Genomic DNA, 25,295 nt, shown 5'->3' on the forward strand with positions numbered 1-25,295 from the left:
AAGACTCACTGAGTTCCTAGAAGGGGTTAGACAATATTCTAAGCACTTCATATGCATTATTTCATTTAATCCTTCCAACAACCCTAGGAGAGTAGATGCTACTGCAATTTTCACATTACAGATAGAACAACTGTACTCCAGAGGGGTCAAACAGCTTAACCGATGTCACACAACGAATTGTTGCTAGAGCCAGGATTCACATCCAAAAAGTCTGTCAAGACCTGATAGGCCTGCCACATATGGTTGTGCAGGTTTTACACGGCACAACTCTGAAGCCCACTGTTCTTGTAAACAGTCTAGCTCGGCACTGTCCGGCAAAAATATAACGACAGACACGTAAATGATTAAAAATTTTCTAGCAGCCACATTAAAAATAGTAAGAGGAGCACCTGGGTGGCTCAGTCAGTTGAGTCAGTTGACTCTTGATCTCAGCTCAGGTCATGATCTCAGAGTCATAGTTCAGGCCCGTGTTGAGCTCCACACTGGGCATGAAGCCTACTTTAAAAAAATAGTAATAGGGGAGCCTGGGTGGCTCAGTCGGTTAAGAGTCCGACTTGGGCTCAGGTCAGGATCTCGTGGTTCGTGAGTTCCAGCCCCACATCCAGCTCTGTGCCTACAGCTCAGAGTCTAGAGCCTGCTTCCGATTCTGTGTGTGTGTGTGTGTGTGTGTGTGTCTCTCTCTCTCTCTCTCTCTCTGTCCCTTCCCTGCTCATGCCCGGTCTCAAAAATAAACATTAAAAAAATTAAAAATAATAATAATAAAAAGAAATTAATTTTCATAATGTGTTTTATTTAAATTAATATATCTAATTCTTATCATTTCAACATGTCATCAATATGAATAACCACTGAAGGTACTTTATATTCTCTTTTTTGTTCTGAGACTTAGGCATCAAGTGGACATTTTATACTTAACGGCACATTTCAATCCGGACTGGTTCCACGTGTCAAGCACTCAGCAGCCCCACACTGGCGGCCACACTGGAGAGCACAGGCCCAGCTACAGCCTAAACAAACCCAACCCCTCTGCGCCTCCACGTCCCCCGGTGAAAGGTCAGTACAGACTTTCATCTCTGTCTCCTTCCGTCGGCAGATACAGGACAACCACCTTGGACGGTAAGAGCTAACGTCTGCACAGACCCTTTTGGCTTGTACCTGACGATGCTTCTTGTAGTTCTTTAAAAGTGCCCCCAGTTGAAAGCTTTAGAAACTGAGGGTCAGAGGGGTCATCGGCTCAGGCCAGGCAGGGGCACACAGCCTCCTGCCTCCAAATCCGGGTCACCTGTCTTCATTTACTACCTGCTAAATGCTTCACCCAGGCCGAGCCAGCAAATGGGTGCTTCTACGCCTAGAAGGAAATACTGCATGTCCCCTGGGGGTCACAGGCAAGTCACTGATTTTTTTGCATCAACTTTTAAAGAGATCCAGTCATCCAGCCCTCTCTGCTTCCTGGGCAAAGGAACATCTGGAAGTTTAAACCACTCAACAGCTGGGAGATATCCTTAAAAGGCATAATTGATTACTCCCACAAGGAAAACCACACTGTCAATTTGGGAGGGGGAGGGGCACAACTTGGAAGCTATCCCTTCTTGCCCGGGAGGGAGGGAGGGAGGGAGGGTGTGTGCCCTGAGCTCCCTGACCCACTGGAACAAATGGAAGGAGCCTGCCGCTAATCCACTCTCACTGATTACGTCCCAGCCACACAGAGGTAGCCTTTGTCCAGAATGAGTCAGGTCTGCAGGAGGGGTCGGTGACTGGATAGAAGTTGCCTTTATCCTCTACACTGGGATTCATCCCCAAACAGGCTGAACTGGGAGCACCGAGCAAAATCCAAAGGAGCAACCACACCACTAAAAAAGGCAAAGAATCCTAAACCCCACGTGCTCGGCCCTACCCTTAGAACCATATTCCATCCACTGACAGTCAGGAAGGACGAAAGAATGTAGAGGATCCTTGGAGCTGCCAGAAGGGACAGGCGATCTGTGGTATATGGACAAAGGGACACTAGTGTTCCACTCGCAAGCCCCACCAGTTCAGCTTGGGGGGAGGGGGCTTCCCCTAGACTGCTCTGTGCTCCTGGAGGGTGGCTGCCGGTGGGGGCCACTAATAGGCTTCTCAAGTGCCCCCAAGTTCTTCCACCTCGCAAGTCTCGACCAACTACCCGGAGCCCCTGAGGTGGAGATAACCTCCAGGCAGGAAAGCATAACAGTTAAGACGCAAAGATCCTAAAATCAGGCTGCCTGGCTTCAAATCTTAGCTCAGTCCCTACCAATTACCTTGCTGTTACCTTGAAAAGTCACTTACCTCTCTGCCTCAGTTTCCCCGTCGCTAAAACAGGGAAATTCATACTGACCACACAGACTGTAGTAAGGGGTAAACTACAGATTAAATACAAAGGCAGAGCGCTCAGAATGGAGGCTCGCATACAGTCGGAGCTATTTACATGTGCACTAACATGAGTCCAAAAGGAGGGAAGCAATTAATGTTATTTTTGCAGAGACAGGGGTTAAGCATGGATCCCAAGACTCCAAAACTAGGGATTTTAAAAAAAAGATGCAACACTTATAAATGGGCTTTTCATAATGGGAAGCGCTAATAAACACCTTTGTTCATCCAACACTTGCTTACGGACCACCTATTGTGCCCGACACCCTGTACTGGTGTATTTGGGGCTCACAGGCTGGCTGGATAATTACCAGCACGTATATACTTATTAAATGTTTATTTTGAGAGAGAGACAGAGAGAGAGAGAGAGAGAGAGGGAGGGAGGGAGGGAGGGAGGGAGGGAGAATGTAAGCTGGGAGGGGCAGAGAGAGAGGAAGAATCTCAAGCAGGCTCCATGCTGTCGGCGCAGAGCCCTCGGTGGGGCTCGAACCCACAAACCCTGAGATCATGACCTGAGCCGAAATCAAGAGCAGGATGCCCAACCGACTGAGCCACCTGGGTGCAACAATAATAACCCGCGCTTACTGAGCACCTACTTCATGCTGGCTCTGGGGGAAGCTCTGAAAGCACAAAGTCTCTCATTCAGTCCTCATAACACAGTCTCTAGTAGGTGCTATCTACTTTCTAAATTCACAGATGAGGAAACAGGCTCAAGAGAGTAACCCTCCCCAGGAGACGGGAGACTTCTGAAGTCAGAGGCAGGACCAAAACCTACAATGTATGAACTGGAGGCCCTCACTCTTACTCATCAAGCTGTGTAATGCTTTTCCCTGCTCCTCAAGCGTGTGAACAATTATCTATGGCTTTCCGTGGTCTCTGCCGTCAAGTAACAGAACTATTTAAAATGCCAGGCAGAGGCCCTAGTAGTAAAAAGCCCAGGCTCTGGGCCTGACACAATAAACGAATGAATAAATCTTGCTGAAGAACCGGGTCCTTCTCCTGGAAGAGTGATCTGCCTGCTCTCCTCCCATAATTTGGGCCTGAAGGCTGGAATGTGAAGCGAGGAGTAGCACAGGAATTACATGGCTATTTATTCTTCGGGGAGGCATCCAGGGTGGGGTGGGGCCTCTCAGGAGCCCATTCTATTAGGCTCCAATCAGTTTATCTGGTTCTGAAAGGCTTATCCTGGCTGGGAGTCTGGAAGCCGTGGGCAATCACAAACACACACACACACACACACACACACACACACACACACACACATACCCCACTGCAGGAGGGGCCCTGCATTCCTACATTCCATGCAGAAAGGCACTGGGAAATCTGGACAGGAAGAGGGGAAATCCCACTTGGGCAGGTCAAGATCATCTGGCAGAGCACAGTGGTCCAGCAGGACTGTGAACCTGCCTGGGATCTTGAGCCCATCATAAAGGAGAAGTAACCATGACTTTAATCATGAGTCAATCATACACTATCTCATTTCAACCTCAAAAGCATCTGGGCTTTTGCCCTCAGTTCACAGCTAAGGCAACTGAGACAGGGAAAAGTTAAGGCCATTGCACAATGAACTAAGTAACAGAACGAGGCAAAGGCAGGAGGGAAACTGTGGCCATCTGCTTCCAGCAACTGAGCTCTTAAGCACCACCCAAGAACCTTTCCTTTTAGCTTACCAATGAAGGTGAACTACTTGGCCAAAGAAATCCCTTCCAGTTTTGAGAGGCTATGATTCTGGGACAATCCAAAAGCAGCACTGGGTCCTAACACCCTAGACACACACTCAGGCGTGCGTGACGAGGCATACGAGACCGCTGCCAGCAGCACTGTTTGTGTGGGGGAAACGACAAAACAACAAAACAAAACAAAACAAACAACTCACGTGCCCCCAGAAAACAAATAAAGAAACAGTGGTCTGCTCATATCATGGAAGAGATGACTACCACGGTGAGAAACAGACCACAACAGCGTGCTTCAACGCGGCCCTACCACGGTGGTGTTCAGTGGAAAACTGAGCTAGGCACGGCATGCAATTTCTGTAAAGCCCAGAAGGAAGGAAAGAACACAGTACAGTATTGAGGCATGTTCATGCGTATAGTGAAAACAATTTTAAGCAAAGGTGTAATAAGCCCCCAAATCCAGGATGATGGTTCCCTCCAGCAGAAGCACTGAAGGCCAGGCGCAGGGGAGACTCGAAAGAAGACGCACTTGCCCTCAGTTCACAGTGATCATTGGCCACATTCCAGTTCCTGAGCAAGCTGGAGGGGTCACAGGCGTCCGCGTACCATCGTGCCTCCCGACTGGCCTACCAATGCCATCCGCTTCTTTTGTGGACATCAACAGAGTATAATAGACTCACTGTTGAAGCCCCATGAAATTTGCTCGCCAGTTCTGTCACCACAAATGTTTGCCACCAAAAGCATTTGCTAGTCATTTATTCTGGTAACAATAACAACTCCTGGACAGGCCTTTGATAGGTCGGAACGTCCGGTGTGGGCGCGCCGTGATCCCTGCTATGCCGTTGACTGCCCCATCAGCGAGTACCTTCCCTCACCCAATCTTTACCAGGTACCAGGGCGCTGAGCGCTGGGCACTGGCTCACTCACTGGGACCCCACACAGAAAACACCCCCCACCCCCACTGACTGGGGGATTCCACACAGGTGCAGAGGTGGCCCATCAAACACCCTGAAACTCTTTTCTTGGGAACAGTGGGCAAGTGGGTATGTATCAGGTACGGAGGCCTTATCAGCAAGAGGGTTTCCTCTCAACTCCCAGGTCCACTCTCCACCAGGAAAACTGGCAATCCAGGACAACAGACAGTACAAAACTCATTTCCTGTCTGCAGGGCTCACAGTCCTGCTGTCTGTTCCCCGCTCCTGTTTACATCGGGTTTAAGGAGCCAGAGGTGAGGTATGGGGCAGGCCTGATTCACTTCCTCCCCGCCTGCCCCTCCACCTGCCCCCTCAAGATGTGCCTGCTGGACGGGCAGGTCCCCAACCACCTCTGAGAGAAACTGTGAGTTCCCAGGGCCTCAGATGTGGTGCCTGGAAGGGAAGAGGCACACCCTAAATCTGTTCATCTGAACTCAGTTTCCTCCTGTGTCACCTTTTACAGAGGAAGAAACTCAGCACAGAGACGTGAGGGTCATGCAGCTATGTCGCGGCAGAGTCTGGGGAGACAGAGGCAGACATGAGGCCAGGGACATGAAGGAAGGGCCCGCCGGACGCTGTCACTTACTTTCGCCCACGCTAGGTGCACGGAGGCACTGACAGGTGTGACCCGGAGGGCAGATGGAGGCCGCAGCCTTGGTTTCTTGTTCAGAAATCAGAGGGAGAGAGCGAGGAAGGACAAGGCTGAGCTGGACACCTGAGTGTTTCCTCTCTGCTGAGCTTCATCAAAGTGCCCACCACGCCCCCTCCCCCACCAAGTCCTATTTATAATTAGAACAGGTTTATGACACAGAAGAAGCAATTCCTGTAAGTCCTCAACCCGCAATTCACATCACCTAGGCCACTTCCACTCGTCCCTCTTCTCTCACAATCTCCATCCAGAGATTGCCTCACTTAGAACCAGAGACCTGGGGTACTGATATCTAAATGATGCAGCCGAAGTCACAACTGTCCTGCCCTTTCGGAAAGTGCAGAAGAGGGGGATGGGAATAAAGAGAAACTTCATCTAAGCAAGAGGATTCAGGTTTCTATTTCCTGGGTGTCTGAGTTCATGGGCCAGTCTCTGCACTCTGACCCGGGTTCCAATCTATCTTTGAAGAGCTGTATGAACTTGGGCGAGTCAGCCAGGGCCTCTGAGCCTCAGTTTGTCCCATCTGGAAAATGGAGCTGACAGTGGTCCCTATCGCATAAGGAAGCACTGAGCAGCACAGGGCTGATGCAGGCCAAGTGCCTGCAACTGCATCCCTCACACAGAGGGCTCAGCTACTGTCAGTGACACACTACTATTACCACTACAGACCCTCGCCATCACCCAGAAAGGTGATTAGTGTTCCCATTCTGAGATCAGCCCTGTGAAGGCTAACCCATCTCTACCTACTCTGCTCCACCCCACCAACCCTGTCCATTACCCCTCTCACCTTAACCTAGCAGCCTTTCCCAACCGACCACCCGATCCCCGGAGACCCATCAAGTCACCTGTTCCCCAAAGCCTTGCCTTGTGGTCAGCTGCTTGGCTCCCCGGGCTCCAGCACCATCCAGTCCACATCCAAGAACCTCCAACTCACTCTGGTGCTGTCGGCACGCACAAAATCCCATGTACGTATCCCTGCACCGGACTCGGTGGGGAGGGTCTCAGAGGGATCCCCCAGCTCTTGTCACCCGCAGCGACGCAAGCCCAGGGCAGTGCCTGCACGTGAGACACGCACTGAACGCCGGGTGGTTGCATTTAGCTGCTCAAGTGCAATCTTCACGTGTACTAAGTTCATATTTATCATTTACATGAAATGACGTGGGGAAAGTTCTTAACACTGGTGCAACAGTCGGGGCTTGGTATCTATGCTATAGGATTTTCATACAGCAATTAGTAATACTAAGTTCCATGACGCTGCATCAGAACGACATTAATGCTACGTTATCATGGCAGCGCTTCTGCTCTCGCTCTGTCTCTCTCAGAGGCAGGGGCTAGACCTCCCATGCTGTAAACTCCATAGTTCCCCTAGGTTACTCCCCAGGGCCTCTGTGTGCAGGTCCGGGCCCACAGGAAGCTCCTGCGGCTGCCCACCACGTCCTTGTTGAGATTCTCCTGCGCAGTGCTCACAAAGATGAGATGGGAAATGCTATCCCAAACGGGAGGAGGCTTTTCTCCCCACGGTAGCTGGTTGGTTGGTTTCTTGAACAACTTTGCTACGACAGCTCACTGTAAATGAAGAGAAATCTGAAAATCACGTGTGTTCCCCTGGCAGAAATCAGCCATCGCTAACCAACCGGGAGGGCAAAAGCCGGTGAGCTGCCTGGAAACCATCCTCGTCACTGCTAAGTAACAGCCCACCGACACCGCGTGTTCCGATCCAGCGGGAGGCAAAAGGACTGGCTTCCTCAGGGAAAAAAAAAAAAAGAAAAAGCCAACATGTGTTGAGGGGGCAGAGAGGGAACAGGGACAGGAAAGGAGCAGTCTAGAATAGAAGAAGCAATTACTTTTCCAGGCACACGCAGCCCATCACAAAAGTATGTAAGGGTCTGAAGAAGCATTTCAGAATAACACGGGCAAACTGTTCTACAGGGAAAAGCGTTAACACCTTATCTTCAGGGAGGTGCTCGCCCCCGGTGCAGCATTAAGGATTTAAGCGGGGAGAACCCCCGTGGCATGCCAGGTCCCGGCCAGGCTCCGGGGGCACAGAAAAGCATGTCCTGTCTGCTCCTGCAATGACAGAGCCACAGCAATGGATGCAAACTGCTGGCTCAGGGGCCACATCTGCCCCCACGTGTGTGTTTATTTTGGAGACAGAAAGGACTTCTGCCTGGAGAGCAGAGTTGGAAGGGATCCAGGTGGGACTGAAGAGGTAGCCGGCGGCCTTCCAAATAAGCTGGGGCACTTGGACTTTATCCCACAGTGATAAGGAGCTATGGAAGGTTTTGAACAGAGGCAGGGATGGGATCAGAGTGCCATTTCAGAGAGATCAGTCCACATGTGGTGTCCTGGGCGAGGAGTCTCCAAAGAACACTCTAGCTAATATAGCTGGGAGTGCCCTCTTGTCGGATTGGCTTTTCCCATTTTTTTCAAAAGGTAAGAGAAAAAAACAAAAGGTCCTCTGTGTGGAAAGTCCCCTGTTATTTATGGGAGAGCAGCTGGAGCAGACAGAGGCCCTTTCCCGCATTCATACTGACAGGGTTTATTCCATAGCCCCACTTAAGTAATGATTCATCCAACCGGGGCTGGACGCAGCCTTGGGATCACTTCAGCCAATCTTCCCACTTAGAGACAAAGAGAGCTCCTAGCCTTGTGGTGCATTGCTTCTTATAAAACAGATTCGTGCATCTGGTCCATAAGAAAAATCCAGGCAAAGGCAAAGGCCAGACTGTCCCAGCCAGGTCTGTCCTCAGAGGACACGGCCAGTAGGGACCTGGGGCCCCACCTGCAGGCTGTCTCCCCTGCCCCTTTACAGAGGCATCACCCCCCCCCCCCGTGGGAGCACCTGGGGGGAGGAGCGTGGAGGCTGCCCCCCTGGCTGGAGCCTCCTGGGTCCTCCCCGCACCAAAGGCACTATCCCTTCCCTATCATCTCTGGACATTCCATACGTGCTTTCTCAATCAGAAAGGCATTCCCTGCATAGTTAGTCGTTAAAAAGGAAAAGCAAAGGGTTTTTAAACAAGCAAGAGGTGACCAAGGAAAGGGGAGATCACTGTTTCAGTAACTGTTGCACACGGACATGGTTTTGGAAGACGCCGTTCAGACGGTACGATAAGGTTTTCCCATTTTATACCTGGAGGTTTCCCAACACTCTTGACCCTGGTTATGCAATATTCTCGCCTTGGGTCCCCCCGTTAAGACCAGACATCATCGACATCACGGCTCCAGAACTGCCTCCTGGGAACCCCCACCTCCCACAGCCTGTCCTCCTGCCCTCCTTCTGGCCAGAGCGAACTTTGCAAAGGGCAGACTAGATCCTGAAACTCAAAGACTGGAAAGTCTTTAATGCCTCCCCAGTTTTAGTCTGAGTACCTGCTGCGTCACAGGCCTGCAGTGAGCAGGGACTGAACAGCCCAGCGAATGCGAGCCGTGGAGCTGGGCAAGAACCCAGCCCTCACCCACCCCAAACTCCAGGCTGAGTGCTGTCCGCCCTGTGGACACCTTGGGCACAGGGCACAGCACCGTTTCTCCAGTCAGAGGCAGCTGGTAGATATGGGGCTTGAACGATACTGAAGGTTAGGAATCACTGGATTCTTCCAGAAGATTGGCATCTGCAGATTCATTCCTAACAGTCACGTCTCATTCAGAGAAGCAGCCAGCTGGGAAAATGGAACGGGTTTCAGTCCCTTTCCCCACTACCCCTCCTAACTAACTCCTATTTGTGCTTTATGACTCAGCTTAGGGGTCACCTCCTCCAGGAAGCATTTTGCCTGTCTATAATCTTCTTTTAAAAAGCATTCAAAGTCAAGTTAAAGTACCTGTGACCCTCAGGGCCAGCCCATCCCCTCTCTCCTCCCAAGATGACAACAACAGTGAGTTCAATCTAAATCTTGCTGGCCCATTTTTCAGACACTCACATCCATCTCTAAGTATCCTCAAGTAACAGACAGCATGAGCTGTGAATTCCCAGCCTGGCAGGGCAGCGAGGCTGCGCCCGTTTCTGACTTGACTTCATGCTGTCAACCATCTCTCAGGGCGACCTCACGCGCTCGCGAGCAGAATCGGGGGACCCTGTGCCACACAGCCTCGCCAAGACTTGAGTCAGACTTCCTATTCCGGGCGCATTTTAAACCATGAAAAATGTGGCCCCTCGAAACAACTCAAACACCCTCCAACTAGAGGATGAACACTGAAACAGCGGCACATCCCACATCCGTGGACAGACCGCTCCCGGGCCGTCTAAACCCGCGAGCCGCTGGTTCCTGCAGCAACTCGGCCGAACCTCCCACGCCTCAGGCTACGAGAGAAGAACCAGACTCGGAGGGCAACACACTGTCTGATTCCGTTTATGCGAAAAGGGCCAAAGTGTCAGGTCAGAGAGGGAAGTATCCGTTGTCAGCGGCTGGGGGAGGGGGAGCAAACTGAAAGGGGCCGGAGGGGAGTCTGGGGACCATGGAAATGGTCCGCTCCTGGACAGTGATGATTAAGCGACGGTGTTACCCAGCTGTGTGCGTGTTTACGAAAACGCCTCGTGCTGTGCCCCAAAGCAGAGGACATCTGCCGGACAGACACCAGACCTCAATCAGCTCGATCCCGCCTTGGCCAGTGAGATTCAGACTCTTTCCACGTGCCCTGCTGACTTTGCCTTCTTCTTTTGAGAAGCACCGCTTCCTGTCTTTTTCCTACTTTGCTGTGAGGTCGGTTGGCTTTCTGTTGCTGACTTTGGGGAACCTTTTATCCTCATTATTATAGCTTTTTGTGCTTAGATGTGCTTTCTCCTTTAATATCTGGTCACAGGTATCAATCTTTCCCTTTCCGTGTGAGCTTTGCTCCTTCTCTGGTGATCTCCCAGCCAGCTCTCTGTGTCTCACTGCAATGCAGGATTTCAACACTGACCCTTTCATCCCAAATAAACTCTCTTCTCGCATTATTCTATTCATATGCTCTCACATTCCTTATAATAATGGGGTTTTTTTATGGATGCATTGTGTCTCCCCCATTACATAGTAGGCTCCCTGAGAACAGGTACCATATCTGTTGATCACTAATGAATGCCCAAAGCCTAGAACAATGCTCAGCACCCAATGGGCATTCCACAAATAGTGGCTGAATAAGTAAAAGTAAAGAAAAAAAACTAATGCAAGTGCATGTGCTGCATACAAACATGCGGGCATGTAACACACACGATACATGAATATTAATGACATTCCAAGGCATCATTGACATCAACAAACATCATACCTCTCGCCAGGAAGCAGCAACTTGGCTTCAGGGCCAATCTCGTGAGTGGCAATAGTTACCTAACATTTTCAAAATATTGAGACGCCATGATGTATAAGCCTAAGACTGGGGATTTACAAAAAAAAAAAAAAGATTTAACTGAAGAATAGAAACCTTGATACTATATATAAAAAGTCTATTATGGAGCTGAACCTCCAAATAAGAAGAATGATTATTTGAGCGATGAAACAGCCACTGAGCAGAAATGTAATCTGTGCAATAAAAATAACACAGACAGGGCATACAACGCAGTCAGGAATGCTTATTACCTGATGATAACCGGGACAAGTTGGGACGCAAACACGTACACCAGAAAGACAGCAGCAGCAATAAAGGCAAAACACTGACTGTATTTCACTCGAGAAATTATGTTTAACTTTTCTCGACCTTTTCCCCAAGGTTTCCCGGGATAAGCTCCCATCTCTTTCCCATAAGGAAAGCTACATTTCCCGTCACAGTTCTGTCTGCCAAGGGACTGGAATCCTCCACTCAGGGACCTCCTTCCTGAAACCCACCCCTCCATGTGCACTCGTCGTCTCTCTCTCTCTCTAAGTGTAAAATTTGGAAAAGTACTCCTTGGTTATAATCCTCGGAAAGCGCCCAGAGTTTGCAGGACCCACTTAAACCCACTTCTGCCTGGTCATTGAGGCTCTGGAGAGCCCCTCACCCGGCTGCCTCTTAGCAATCTGCCTCTCTCTCCCACCCTGGGAGCTTCTTCAAGTCAGGGCTGGGTTCTCATTCACTGCAGCATCCCTGTGCCCACACTCGCTCACTCGCTCGCTCACTCACTCATTTCCCTGCGTGACTACCGCATCCCAGGCACTGTTCTGGAACCGCCCTATCCGACAGAAACAGAACGTGAGTCGCCTGCCCTTTCGCATTTTCTACCAGCCACATTTTTAAGAAGTTAAAAGAAACGGGTGAAATTGATCTTAATAATGTACTTAAGCCAATATATCCAAAGTATCATTTCAATATACGATCAACATCAAAGAATTCATTAATGGGATATTTTACGATCTTGATACGAAGTCTTTGAAAGTTTACACGTACATAACATCTCCATTCAGACCAGCTTCTTTCAAGTGCTCAGAGGCCACGTAAGGCTGGTGGCTACCCCACGGGAGAGACGGTGCAGTTTCAGATGCTTGGGACTCAGCAGCGACCAGTGCAGAAGCCCGTTACTTGTAAAGCCGTGTCCACCGCTACCTGCCTGGATCAAGCGCCTGAGATACCTGCGTGTTCACCCCTGGAGCCCTGGCTTCTGGCCCTGAATTCGGCCCTTCTGTGCACCGCAGCCAGACCAACCGCTCCAAAAGCTAAGTCACATCCAATCCGTTTGCATCTAAAACCCTTCAATGGCCCATTTTACCAAGGCAAGCACAAGGCGACAGATGTTAACCAGACTGGTTGTGGTGCATGTCATGATACACACAAGGCACGGAATGAACAGGATGACACCAGAGCCGAAGGTAATGGGATAGGTCAATTACACCTCAATTAAAAAGAAAAAAAAAGGGGCGCCTGGGTGGCGCAGTCGGTTAAGCGTCCGGCTTCAGCCAGGTCACGATCTCGCGGTCCGTGAGTTCGAGCCCCGCGTCGGGCTCTGGGCTGATGGCTCAGAGCCTGGAGCCTGTTTCCGATTCTGTGTCTCCCTCTCTCTCTGCCCCTCCCCCGTTCATGCTCTGTCTCTCTCTGTCCCAAAAATAAATAAACGTTGAAAAAAAATTTTTTAAAAAAAGAAAAAAAGAAAAAAAAGACCACGCCTTCTGAGAGGCCTGCGGACCGCTCCCCGCCCGGCTCCCCCTGCGGCCTCGGTCCCCCTGGCTCACGCTACTCCAGTTCATTCTTCTTGGGGCTCCTTCATCTCACGGGCTCCCCGATGCCGTCGCCCTCCACGCGGGCTCTCCCCAGGACCCGTAACCCCCTCCTCTAGACGAGCCTCCTTCACCTCCTTCAAGGCGGCTCCAGTGTCTGCTTCTTGATGGAGCGCGCAGGCCCTGACCAGGCAGGTCAACACGGCAGCCCAGCTCAGCCCTCCAGACCCTCACCTGCTCTACTTGCTCCCGGAGGACACGTTACCATCCAAGACGCTATTAATGTCCTTATTTGTTATGCCTACTGCTTCCTATCTGCCTCTGCTAGCTATAACGCAAGCACCCCATGGACAGAAATCCCTTTCCATTGTTCCTTTACACGTCTCCGCCATCTGGAACAGTGCATGGCACAGAGCAGGCACACATATTTGCAGGCTACATATTTGCGGAATGAAAGACGATGCATGAAGGCATTGGAAGCCCTCAGCCTTACACAATTTACAATTTAGTGAGAGAAGACAGATATACAGTATATAGGGTAATAAGTATTGTCCTAGTTTGTGAGGGCTGAATACTATAGACTGGGCAGTTCAAACGACATATGAGAAATTTCCTTTCTCACAGTTCTGGAAGCCAGATCATGATCCTGGCAAAACTGGCTTCTGGTGAGAGCTCTTTTCCTGGCTTATAAATTCACTTTCTTTCTATGTCCTCACGCAGAGAGAGGAAGAAAGCTGGCTGGGATATCTTCTTACAAAGGTTCTAACCCCATCGTGAGGACCCTGCCCTAAAGTCCTCATCTATCCCTAATTGCCTCTCAAAGGCCCCACCTCCAAATACCATCACGTTGGGGGTTGGAGTTTCAACTCAGGAATTTTGGAAGGACACAAACATTCAGTCCATAACAAGCACCATGGAGGAAAATCTCAGGAGGGGAAATGGGAGAGTATAAATATAGCAACTACCACTTACATAGTAACTACCGCATGCCAGGCCTTGTGCAAAGCACCTTCCGCCCGACAGGACAGTGGGGCCAGGGCCACTTTGCACAGCAGCGCGTGCAATTTTTGCCTCCACTGTCTCCCCGTGTTCCACATCTCCCGCTGGGGACCACCCTGCGCCCACTGTGTGGTCTGGACTAGAAAGGAAGCTATAGGAGGGCAGGGATATTTCTCTCCACAGCTGGAACAGAACCGCAGCAACTGCTCAGGAGATGAATGAACGGATCAATCAATCTTGAGCAGAGTAACAAAGTTACCAGGAAAAGGGAGACCTAAAGAATAATAAATAACAACAACTGCTCTTATGTCTTCTTCAAGAGCTTACTTCCTCTGTGCTAAGTGCTCTGCACCATCCCTGGAAGGGAAAACCCATTTTCCCTGCAGAGCAGCAGAGACAAGTAACCTGCAAAAAGACAGGTTCACTGGTGCGGGGCACCCCCCATCCCTGTCCTTTCTGAGACCTGCTTCTGCAGATTCCCTGATCTCTTATCTCTTTCTTACTCCTAACAGCCAGCGTTTCTCTCAGATGCTTGCAAAGACCTCTAATGAAGTCACTGCCATCTCATCATCTGTGTAACCAGAATGTTCCCTTTACACATTAAAATGTATTCAGAAACCACTACTCCAAGCAGCCACAGGAAGTAATGAAACCCATTAATTGTAGCAGTAATATTAGCGAACTTTTACTGAAGGTTTACTATGAGCCCAATATTCTGCTGGATACCTGCTGCCCATCCCCTACTCCTTCCTCCGCACAGCAACCCGTGAAGCTGGTATTTTATCGTCCCAATTTTACAGATGAGGAAACTGAGGCTTACGGAGGTGAAGCAACTTGCCCCAAAGTAACCCTGGTCTGCACAAGCCCTTGTATGTCCCCAGATGCCTTCTGCTGCTGCTTGGTTTCCTTCTCTGCCTTCAGTGTCCATTCCCTTGGGGCAAACCCTTCACTTCCCACCATGTGGGGCTGTTTCATAGCTAACACAGCGACTGCAGACTGGGGGCTGCTTGTTTCCTTGAAAACAAAGCAGTTCTTTTTTTTTTTTCCTTAAGTTTATTTATTTATTTTGAGAGAGAGAGAATGAGAGAATATCAAGCAGGCTCTGCTCTTGTCAGCCAGGAGCCTGATGCGGGGCTCAAACTCAAGAACTGTGACATCATGACCTGAGCCGAAATCTAGAGACGCTCAACCAACTGAGCCATCCAGGCGCCCCTGAAAACAGAACAATTCTTGACAGTCACCCGATTAACTAAGTACCAAGGCTGTGGAAGCCACCAGACAGGTGAAGAACACCACCGGCCCCACTCACTCCACCCTCCACTCTCAAGCTGCTTAGGGTCAACAAGGGAAAAAGAGGCAGGTAAACAAGGAATCCTGGGGCTCAGACTACCCACCAGACACCAGCAAAACACCACCCTATACCTTCACCGTGCCCCCACCCCCCCCCCCAAAAGAGGAAGAGAAAATAAAGGAAAGGCAATTCAGAATCCTGCCGTTAAAAAATTGGCCGAGACAATTTCGGCCTCGTGAATGGAAGTCTGCATTTTGTGACCCACGCTGTTATTGTTTCTACCCACCACAGTCTCTATATGGGGAGGTTCAGGGACTACAAGAGCTACACACGCTCAGGGTAACGGCAGGGAGCCTGAACAGTTGCGGGGAGTGTGAGGGAGGGGAAGATGGGATCACTGGCCAGAAGAACCCTATCTCCCATCTGCTGTGGATGTTGATCGTAATTGAACGCTGGTCACAAAGCCAGGCAGGGTGCCTGGATGTGGCACTTTGCAAATGCTCATGGATTCTGCACCATGTCTCAGGCTCCTGCCTGGACCCCCAGAGGCTTTGTTCCCCAGACCCTGGGGCCAGAGCCTTCCAGACACTAAAGGCCGTACTGGCTCCTTGGCTGCACTATAAGCAGCCTGCTCCCCCAGAGCGAAAGAGGCAGGCAGCCAGAGGAAGGGGTGTCTTTGGGTAAGATGTTGGGGTTTCTATCCTGCCTATGTCCTTCTGCTCCAGGCCAACAAGCATCTTTTGCTTGTTTTTTATTTCACTGCCCCCTAACTTCCGGTAGCTGGCCCTGGGCCGAATCCTGATGGCTCCATTGTGCCCCAGCTGTGTGACCAGAGGAGCTCTTTTCGAACTTCTCTGAGCTGTGGGATCTTCATCTGCAAAATAACGGCAATAATAATAATCCTATTTTATATGATTACTGGGAGATTAAAGGAGATACTATATTTATAGCATTTAGAACTGAGGCTGGCCCACAATAAGAACCCCATCACGGCTAGACATTTTATTATAATTGCCTGGTGAGGTTGTAAGAGGCATAAAATGCAAAGAACATGCTTGACATGATATACAGTTTCCTGTTATTACAGGAACTACTATCATTGCTATTATTACTCCTGCTATTAATTCCTTAGATTACTTGGAAAAACATGAGAGACAGAAGAGGCAGTTATCAGAGGACCATCTGAGCAATATTCTCCAGGAAGGCCCAGAATTTTTGAGGTTTACTAGGCAGGGAGAGTGTAGAAGTGCCTGTCAATGGGACTCATCAACGGTCAAAATGACTCCAGATTGCTGCACTGTTCCCACCTTGGAGCAGGGTCCCCCTACAGACACGGGATATATAAACAAGGGAGTCCTGGTCTCTTAAAGAAATCACAAACCAGCATCAGGAGAGAAAGAAAAATAACGAAAACAAGAACAAAAGCAAAAACAAGGAGAGTGATGTGTCTACAGCCACCTATGAAAGGGAATACAAAATAAAAAGCCCAAGTATCCAGGAGAGCATCTGACCTCAAGCAAGCACACTTAGGTACAGCCTTTGGCAAGACCCAGGGCCACCTCAACAAACATATTGGACCAGCAACTATCCAAGGTGCTCGGCTTCCTCAGGAAAGGGATGGCTTGCCGTTGGTCTGACTAAATTCAGGGACACAAACGCAAAGATGAAGTAGGGGACGACTTACTTATCACCCGGGAGACTCTTTAGCTGAGCTGTGAGAGAAATGTCCATCTCAGGCAGTCAGAAGGTCCCAAACCCAGCCAGCCTGCCTGCCAGCCATTCCAGAAAAAAACACCCAAAACACAAGGGATTGACTGGATGTGGACAGTGAGAATTCACCCGAGTTTTTGACCAGCGATCAGAGACCAGTGGGGGGGGGGGGGGGGGGGGGTGTCAGATATTTCAGAACTGAGAAAAAGAACTCCCTCTTTCCAACCCCAAAAAAGCTCCAGCCACGGACAGAAAGCACACACCAGACAGCATGGGGGAGAGGGGGAGGGGAGAGGGAGGAAGAGAGAGGAAAATCCGAAAAAAGAGGCTGGTTTCGTCTACTTTTCAAGAGAAGCCTGGTTTATGCAACATTCTGCACTCAAAAGTAAGTAAAGCAACAACAGTAAAAAACACCCTTAACCAGGCACGACAACAATGCGACCACATACTAAATCCCCTCTAGGAGTTCGGTGGGTACAGCATTACGGTCGGCACCGGGCCCACCCAACCTTCCCATCACCGGACCCACACACAGAACTCCAGGCGGGCTGTCTGCCACCGGCCGAGACCATGAGGCAGTCCTCACCTCTAAGACGCGACTCCCCTCCAACAGCAGAGACCAGGCCACGAGGCTCTGCCCAGCCAGGGATTCTGTTTGTCCGTCTGCTGCTTCCAGGAAGGTTTCTCTCCTAATAAATCTTTCAGGAAGTTCCCACTCAGGGTTCAGAAGATCCATACAACCACCTTCTCCACCGGTTAGGGTTTTAGAAAGATTGGCTGTGACCACAGGACTGTGTCAAGTGAACAAGCCTCAACTTGTCAACGCCAGTATGCAAAATAGGTCTGCAACATCCTATGACTAACAGCAGAGCAGACACAGTCCCCACATCCTCAAGGCTCCCGCCCCCCCAGCACACACACAAACCCACGTTTCTCCAGGGCTTGCTTGCTCCAGCAGCAAAACAGCTCCGGGAGCCAGGACTCAGGGTGGTGGAGTGGGCCGCTGGGGGTTGCCAGGCTCTCTTTGGAAAACCTGAGGCCAGAAAGGAAAACCAAAACTTCACCCTCTTCTCCCTAAAAGCCCTCACAAGAGATTTCCTCTCTTCTCTCATCTTCTAGAAGGGCCAGGGGTCAGGGGCTCCAGCGAACAGAAGAATATTCCACGCTTACAGAGCATCAGGAAAATTCACAGTGTATCCGGGCACCGGACTCCTGCAGCCTCATGGCTGCCCTTCCTGAAAGTCAATACCCACCCCCAACACTGGCGAAAATAAGAGCGCGTGAGTCTGGGGAGGGTAAACACAATTAAACCAACAAGCCATCCGAAAAGAATGACCATGATAAGGCTGTGAGGCCACCCAACAAATCTGTAAACGCGAGGCAAAAGCAGAGAAAGTTTCAAAAAGCAGTTTCGAAAATCATCTGGGGGGGGTTGGGGGGAGGGAGGAGGATGGTCAAGGATGGAGGGAGCATCATATGGTTCACAGATCTCTCGTTTCTCAAAAGGGGCCTGCAAACCACATCTGCGACCCCAAATCCGTACTGATTGGAGGAGATCTATTCTTAGGTGTTAGGTAACAATACACCTCCCATCAAGTGCACAAAACCGGAATTCTCTCTATGCATGCCTGGGCCATTTGATGTCTCCCCCTGCACCCACCCCTCCCACCCCCCCCCCCCCACCAACGCCCAAAACTCACCGCCACTCTGAGTCTGGTGATGAAGAAAGTACACGGTTAACAAGCACACACGGGAATCCGAAAGCCCCTTCCCTCCGTCCAACTAACTACTCATTGCGCATCCCAACCCGCCAGGCCAAGGCTTTCGAGTTCCCAGAAACGCAGAGGGCAAAATTCTAACTTACTGGAAGGTGGATCCCGCCGCGTCTCGGCAGGTCGCCGGCGCTGCCAACATCCTCTCGGCGTGGAAATCCGCTCGGGGGGCCCGGGGGGTGCCGGGGCCCGTCCCCGCGCGCGGCCCCTCGCCGCCCGTCCGGGTCCAGGCCGCCCCGAGCCCGCCCGGCCCGCGGGCCCATGTGCTCGGCGGCCGCACGCGCTCTGCCCGCTGGAGCGCGGGGCTGGCGGGCGGCCCGTGACGTCACGGCGGCTCGCGCTCGGGCCGCGGGGGAGGGGGAAGCGCGCGCCGCCCGGCCGGCCGCGTGCGTCCTCGGGCCCCGCGCGCCCCGCGCGCCCTGGCCCCGGCTCCCCGCCGCCCCGCGCGCCCCCACCCCCTGCCCGCCCCCGGGGCAGCGCGCGGGACGCGGAGCCGCGGAGGGCTGAGCGAGGAGGCGGGGCGGGCCGTGGCCGCTGATGGCCCAGATGGCGCGGGGGGGGGGGGGGGGGGGGAGGAGGAGGAGGGACGGGAGGGGTGGGGTGGGGAGGTAGGGAGAGAACCCTTCGCACCGGGCGGGGGTCCTGGCTGCGCTGGCGCGGGGGCCGGAGCGAGCCGGCGCGAACCCCACGGGGATGCTTGCACACGGGAGCGCCGCGATTTCTGCACTCGCGTTCCCAGCCCTGCTTCCTACCCCGGCGTCCTGGGAGCTGGGAGTCTTCCCACTTGCCGGATGGGGAAGGCGAGGTCAGTGAATTACAAGATGCTCTGAGATGGCGGGGGAAGACCCCTGCCTTAGCTCCATCCCTAGTGATCCGAGCGCCTCCATGGGTACCACCCAGCATCCGAGGGCCGGGTGCGAAGGGCGCACGCACCTTCCCACCGCCTTCGACGTCTCCGTCTGTCCCCAAGGGCTGAGGTTGGCAAACCCGTGTAGAGGGCCGGTCGTCTGTACCGCTCCCTCCACTATTAAGTAGGACACTCCCCCGGACCCCCCGCCTTGAATGCCCAACGGTCCCTCTGAAGGAACTCATAGAGCGCCGGCCTCCTTGCTTTCTCCTCCTAAGCCCTGCACTGTAAAGATGCAAGAGCGGCCTCCGCTCATTTGAGCATTTATTGAGCACTTACGGGGAGCCGGCGCCCTGCGAGGCGATGGGGAGGGTCTGCAGTTGGTCAAAGACCATGGAAGGAGGTCACAGTCCTGTGAAAAGATGGCCACGCAAGTGGATGATTTCAGTGTCATGGAAGCGAAGGCTGCCCCTCCCTCCCCCCCCCAATGCCTACACTACACCCCCTACCATTTCAATCCACTCCCCCCTCCCTCCTTCTGTGTCATATTCAGTTTCTCCTATTCCGATAGCTTCTTCCCGACGTGAATCTTTCTCCTCTCTTGAAAAAGAAAAAAAATATTCAACTGATGCTCGCGTACCGACTGCTACCATATTCGTTTATAATCACGAGAGTGTTTTGTGCCTGGCACCTGCGAGCGGCCAGAAGGGTCTCTGGGCTGGGGAAGTCAAACCTCTGCAGCCTTGGGGGGCGGGGGGGCCGCAGGAGCTGGACGAACTTAGCCCTTTGATTGCTTCAACGTTCTCCCAGGAGCCAAGCCTGTCACGGACAAGCCCCGTGTCTGCCTGCTGGATGTCCCCGGGCGACAGGAGGCCCAGCTTCTAATGACAACCTCAACTCCCTTCCCAGGGTTGTGACCCTGGCTACCAGATCCTTCCTGTTAGCTTCCTGCATTCACCTCCTAGCTGAGAAGACACTCTACCCTAGAACTCTTTCAACCTTGACCTTGACTCGGCCTGCCCTCTCTGGATCCCTAATGCACTAAGCTTAGGTTCACAATTTTCCTTTTTAAAAATTCTTTAAAATTAAAGAAAAAAAAATTTTTTTCAGAAACATACAAAAAGCATATCTTAATAGCCCTATGTTGCAGAATGAACTACCATTTATCTACATTTTGGTATATTTGCTCCCAGTTGTTAAAAAAAAATCATTTGTGTTTGCAGAAGTGATACAAAACATGTGCATTGTAAAAAATTAAAACTAATGCAGGAAAATACAGAAAATAAAAGCTAACCAAACCTTCATCAGCCAGAAATAGCTTTCATGAATATCAGATAAATCACAGACATCTATCTTTTATCTTTTGTATGGATATATACATATATATATGTATATATCCATACCCATGTGGTGTGTATATATATATATATATATATGTATATATATATATATATATATATATATCTCCATACCCATGTGGATGGACACATGCAGGGTTGACAGACAGATGAATAGATAGATAAAAAATAAATTTATTTTAAGGGCGCCTGGCGGTTCAGTCGGTCGAGCTTCTGACTTCCGCTCAGGTCATGATCTCACAGTTTGTGAGTTCGGGCCGCGGTTGGGCTCTGTGCTGTTAGTTCAGAGACTGGAGCCTGTTTCAGATTCTGTGTCTCCCTCTCTCTCTGCCCCTCCCCCACTCAGGCTTTATCTCTCTCTGTCTCTCAAAAAATGAATAAACGTTAAAAAAAATTTTTTAATAAAAATAAAAAAATTATTTTAAAATATTAACACCTCAGGGTGCCTAGATGATTCAATCAGTTAAGTGTCAGACTTTTGATCTCAGCTCAGGTCATGATCTCAGGGTTCTTGAGATCTTTGCTGACAGTGCTGAGCCTGCTTCTCTCTCTCTCCCTCCCTCTCTGTCTCTCTCTCTGTCTCTCTCTCTCTCTCTCTCTCCCCCCCCACCCTCTCACAGTCGCACTCCCTCTCTCTCTCTCTCTCAAAATAAATAAATGAACCTAAAAAAATTAAATATCAACACCTTAATGTTGCTGTCTTCAGACAACAACTTTACTTTTTTAATTTTACTTTCTCTTAATGGAAGAAAGGGAAGCTAACATGAAGTTTAAAAAAGGAATTACTGTTAAATTTTAAGTATTTCTTTACCCCAGGAAAGATGTTGTTTCCTAAATAATTCTACAAAGATTCAGAAAAGGGATGGTGAAGAACAAGAAGAGGGTGAATGATGTTTTACTCACAGGTCTGTCCATTAGGTCAGTACATTTCAGGAAACGCCTTCCCACCACCCCTTACTCGGCCTCCTGTATCTGTTAGCTGTGGAACTCTTTTTGGATTGCCACCGTCCATTCTGTAACTGTGATGCCCGTGGTTGTGCAGTACTGGGTCTATAATTAAATAATTTCATGCTCATGTCTAGTCCTTCTCTTTTCTACGTCCACTTCCTCGTCTGCAGTATCCATCCAGTCATTTATCACACAGTTATGGAGCCCCTGGTGTATGCCTTGAACGTTCTAGTCCCCAGGCTTCTGTGGGCAAGAAGACCGAGGCAAGGTCCCTGCTCTCGAAAGTAAAAAGAGGTGGACAATGAAGTGAAGAAGCAAGATAGTTGCAACGGTGATAAACGCTATTAGGACAGAAAATCTAGGTGAAGGGTAGACAGTGAGGGGTAGGAGGGGCTCTGGGTCTAGATTCTAATCTGACCAAGAAGAAGCCAACTGCGCAGGCTGGGAAGTGTTCCAGGTGGAGGGAACAGTCAGAGCAAAGACCTGGAGCCACATGAAAACAAGATCATCAATCATTTCACAAAGGCTGTCGAGGCAGACAGGCCCACATTTCCCATCGGGTCAGGAATCTCATGTCTTCCGCCTGCCGTTCTAGCCCCAGGACCCACGCAGTGAATACATGGAGGGCCAATGAGTGAATGAATGAACGGACATCCTGGACCTTGTGGTGGGATGAGAGGGGAAAGGGCCAGGTTCAGCAGAAGCGCAGAGGGGGCATCTATTTGGCACAGGTTGAGAAGGCTCCCCAGGGGAAGTGGAGACTGGGTGGAAACTTGGAAAAAAGAGTTTGCCAGTCTGATGCGGAGGAGAATGGGGGGTATTTGAGCAAAGGAATCGGCGCATATACTTGGGAATTTGACAAACTGTAAATGGTTGGTTATGGCTGGAGTATAAAAACACTATTGGGGAGCGCCTGGGGGGGCTCAGTCAGTTAAGCGGCCAACTTCGGTTCAGGTCATGATCTCACCGTTGGTGAGTTCAAGTCCCACATTGGGCTCTGTGCTGACAGCTCAGAGCCTGGAACCTGCTTCAGATTCTGTGTCTCCCTCTCTCTGCCCCTCCCCTCCTCATGCTCTCTCTCTCTCTCTCTCTCTAAGAGTAAACATTACATTTTTTTTTTTTTTACTTTTTAAATCACTATTGGAAAAGTGTGAAAATGTAGTGAGGACCAAAAAGGGTAGACCAGATTCTCAGAGGCCTTGAGTTCCGAGTAATTTGGCCTTTGTCCTGAAGAAAAGAAGGAAGCCACGGAGGACCTATGACCAGGGCTGAGACACAAGCTGTGTTGCTCGGTGGGAAGGCCATACTGGCTGTCATCCAGACAATGGATTTCAGAGCAATGAGACCCATTAGGAGGGGGCAGCAGAAATCCTGGTGATAAAAAGATAAAATCCTAGATCTGAGCAGTTAGTTAACGCCTTGGGAATGGAGAGAAAGGCTTAAATGCAAAGCACATTTAGGAAGACAAACCCAACTGATGAAGAAGTCTAGGGGGGGGGCTGGGGGGTGGGGGGTGGGGGGAGGAATCAGGGGTGAGGGTGTGGTTTCTGGTGTCAGCACTAGGGGGTTGGTGGACCTGTTAATTAGGGCCGGGCATACAGAGAGAGAATGCAGATGTGGGTGGGCAATGGGATGCCATTGATCGTGGACTGGTTGAGTTGAACAAACCTTTGGGCCTTCCAGGTGTAGGCAAGCAGGGGCTCCAGGTGTCCCATGTTCATGGGAGGGGTCTCAGCTGGAGATCAAACGTAGCAGTCGCCAACACATAGATTAGAGGCCGATGCGTTGGGCAGGAATGAGCTCACACAGGCAGGAAGTGTATTTTAAGCAGGAGGGCCAGGGACCAGACTCTGAGGAATGAACATTTCTGGGGTAGAAAGAGGCAGAGGCTGCTTCTATTCAGAAGGGACTCTGTAAATCTATGATTTGAGGTTTAGTCCTCTGATTTCTGCCTGACCTCACAGGCCCTAATAGCGGTTAGGACAGACTCACCCTTTGCTGAGGCGCCAGACCTCTGAGTTCTTTTCTCCACGTCTGCCCAGGGATCAGGGTCTATAGGTTCACTCACCCATCCTCCATGCTCACAGCCATCACTCTGGAATAGGCTTTTCTTCCCCCCTTTTGGATTCTGCAACAACCTACGTGGTCCCTCTGACTTCAAATCCCTGTGCTCTGATAGGCTGTAAGTAGTCTCTCCAGAATTACCTTATAAAGACCAGGTTTCTCTTTCCCAGCCACCTACTATCTTCCTATCTCCTTAGCTTTTTCTTTTCTCTTAGAATATCCATCTTTGGAGCTCAGCTGTGCTCTGTCTTTTGGGGCCCGGCTGCTGTCTCTCCTCCCTGAGCAGTTCACAGAATACTCCAGGCCACAACTCCTTCTTGTAGGACCCATGCTTACGTTGGCAGGAGCCTTGACTGGCAACCTCCAGTAATTTCTGAGGAGGCCTCACCTCCCTCCTCAGAGTCTGAACAGCCCTCAGGCAGAGAGACCTTGTTATAACCCTATACATCAAGTCAGACCAGCGAGCTGAGGCCCAGAAAGCTCATGGTCTTGACTAAGCTCAGACAACCAGCCAATGGCAAGATTGGACGCCAGGTCGACTTACCTGGGTCTCCTCCAGCTCACCTGCCCCCAGGTGAAATGAAGCCAGGACAGGTTGTATTTTAGGCAGCAGAGACAAAGCAAGTGGTTTCTCAATGAATGAACAACTTCTAGAACAACAGTGATCATCCCTAAGGGTGGTACGGAAAGAATGTGTGATTTGAGGTCAGACAGACCTTGGTTTGAATCCAGTAGCTTCCACGTGACGCTGGATGAGTAATTCAATCAGTCTCAGGTTTTTTTAATTTATTTTCATTTTTTACTGTGGTAAAATAGACATGACATAAAATTTACCCTTTTAACCACTTTTTAAGTGTGCAGTTGAGTGGCAGTAAGTACATTTGCATCGGGGTGAAGCCATCAGCATCTCCAGAATTCTTTTCCTCTTGAAAAACTGGAACTCTGTAGCCATTGAATACTGACTCCGCATTCCCTGCTCCCTCCAACCAGCTCTACTTTTTGTCCCTGAATTTGATGGCCTTACGTATCCTATCTATATAAGTGGAGTCATGCAATGTTTATCTTTTTTGTGACTGGTTTATTTCAAGTTAGCATAATGTAGCCAAGTTTCATCCATGCTGTAGCATGTATTCAGAATTTCCTTCCTTTTTAAGGTTGACTAGTATTCCATAGTACGTATATACCACATTTTGTTTATCCATTCTTCCATCAATGCGGATACTTGGCTTACTTTGGCTATTATGAACAACGCTGCTATGAACATGGGAGTGTAAATATCTTTTTAATACTCTGCTTCCAATTTATTGGGTATATACCCAAAAGTTCTGGATCATATGGCAGTTCTTCTGGTTTTAATTTTTTTTTTTTTTTTTTTTTTTAAGAACCACCATAGCATCCAGATGTTTTAAACAAACTTTTATTTTGGAATTATTCTAGATTTTCTTTTTTTTTTTTAATGTTTGTTTATTTTTGAGAGAGAAAGAGAGAGAGAGAGAGAGAGAGAGAGAGAGAGAGAGAATGAGTGGGGGAG

General features: G+C 50.2%; 1 long non-coding RNA gene across 17 annotated transcripts in view; it reads right to left on the minus strand.

Moving 5' to 3' along the window:
* LOC123585459 overlaps nt 1-18,920 on the minus strand; it is a 371,435-nt gene extending 352,515 nt beyond the window's left edge. For 5 of the 17 annotated variants that reach the window (XR_006706192.1, XR_006706189.1, XR_006706197.1 and 2 more), the window contains exon 1: nt 18,640-18,916. This is a non-coding gene — a long non-coding RNA (uncharacterized LOC123585459). Of the gene's footprint in view, nt 1-17,361; nt 17,809-18,639 lie in introns of all 17 variants that reach the window. The other 12 variants (XR_006706181.1, XR_006706180.1, XR_006706187.1 and 9 more) reach the window with 6 other exon arrangements.
* Nucleotides 18,921-25,295: the final 6,375 nt, after the last annotated feature.

The sequence above is a fragment of the Leopardus geoffroyi genome, chromosome C3 (assembly GCF_018350155.1).
Source record: "Leopardus geoffroyi isolate Oge1 chromosome C3, O.geoffroyi_Oge1_pat1.0, whole genome shotgun sequence".
NCBI lineage: Eukaryota > Metazoa > Chordata > Mammalia > Carnivora > Felidae > Leopardus > Leopardus geoffroyi.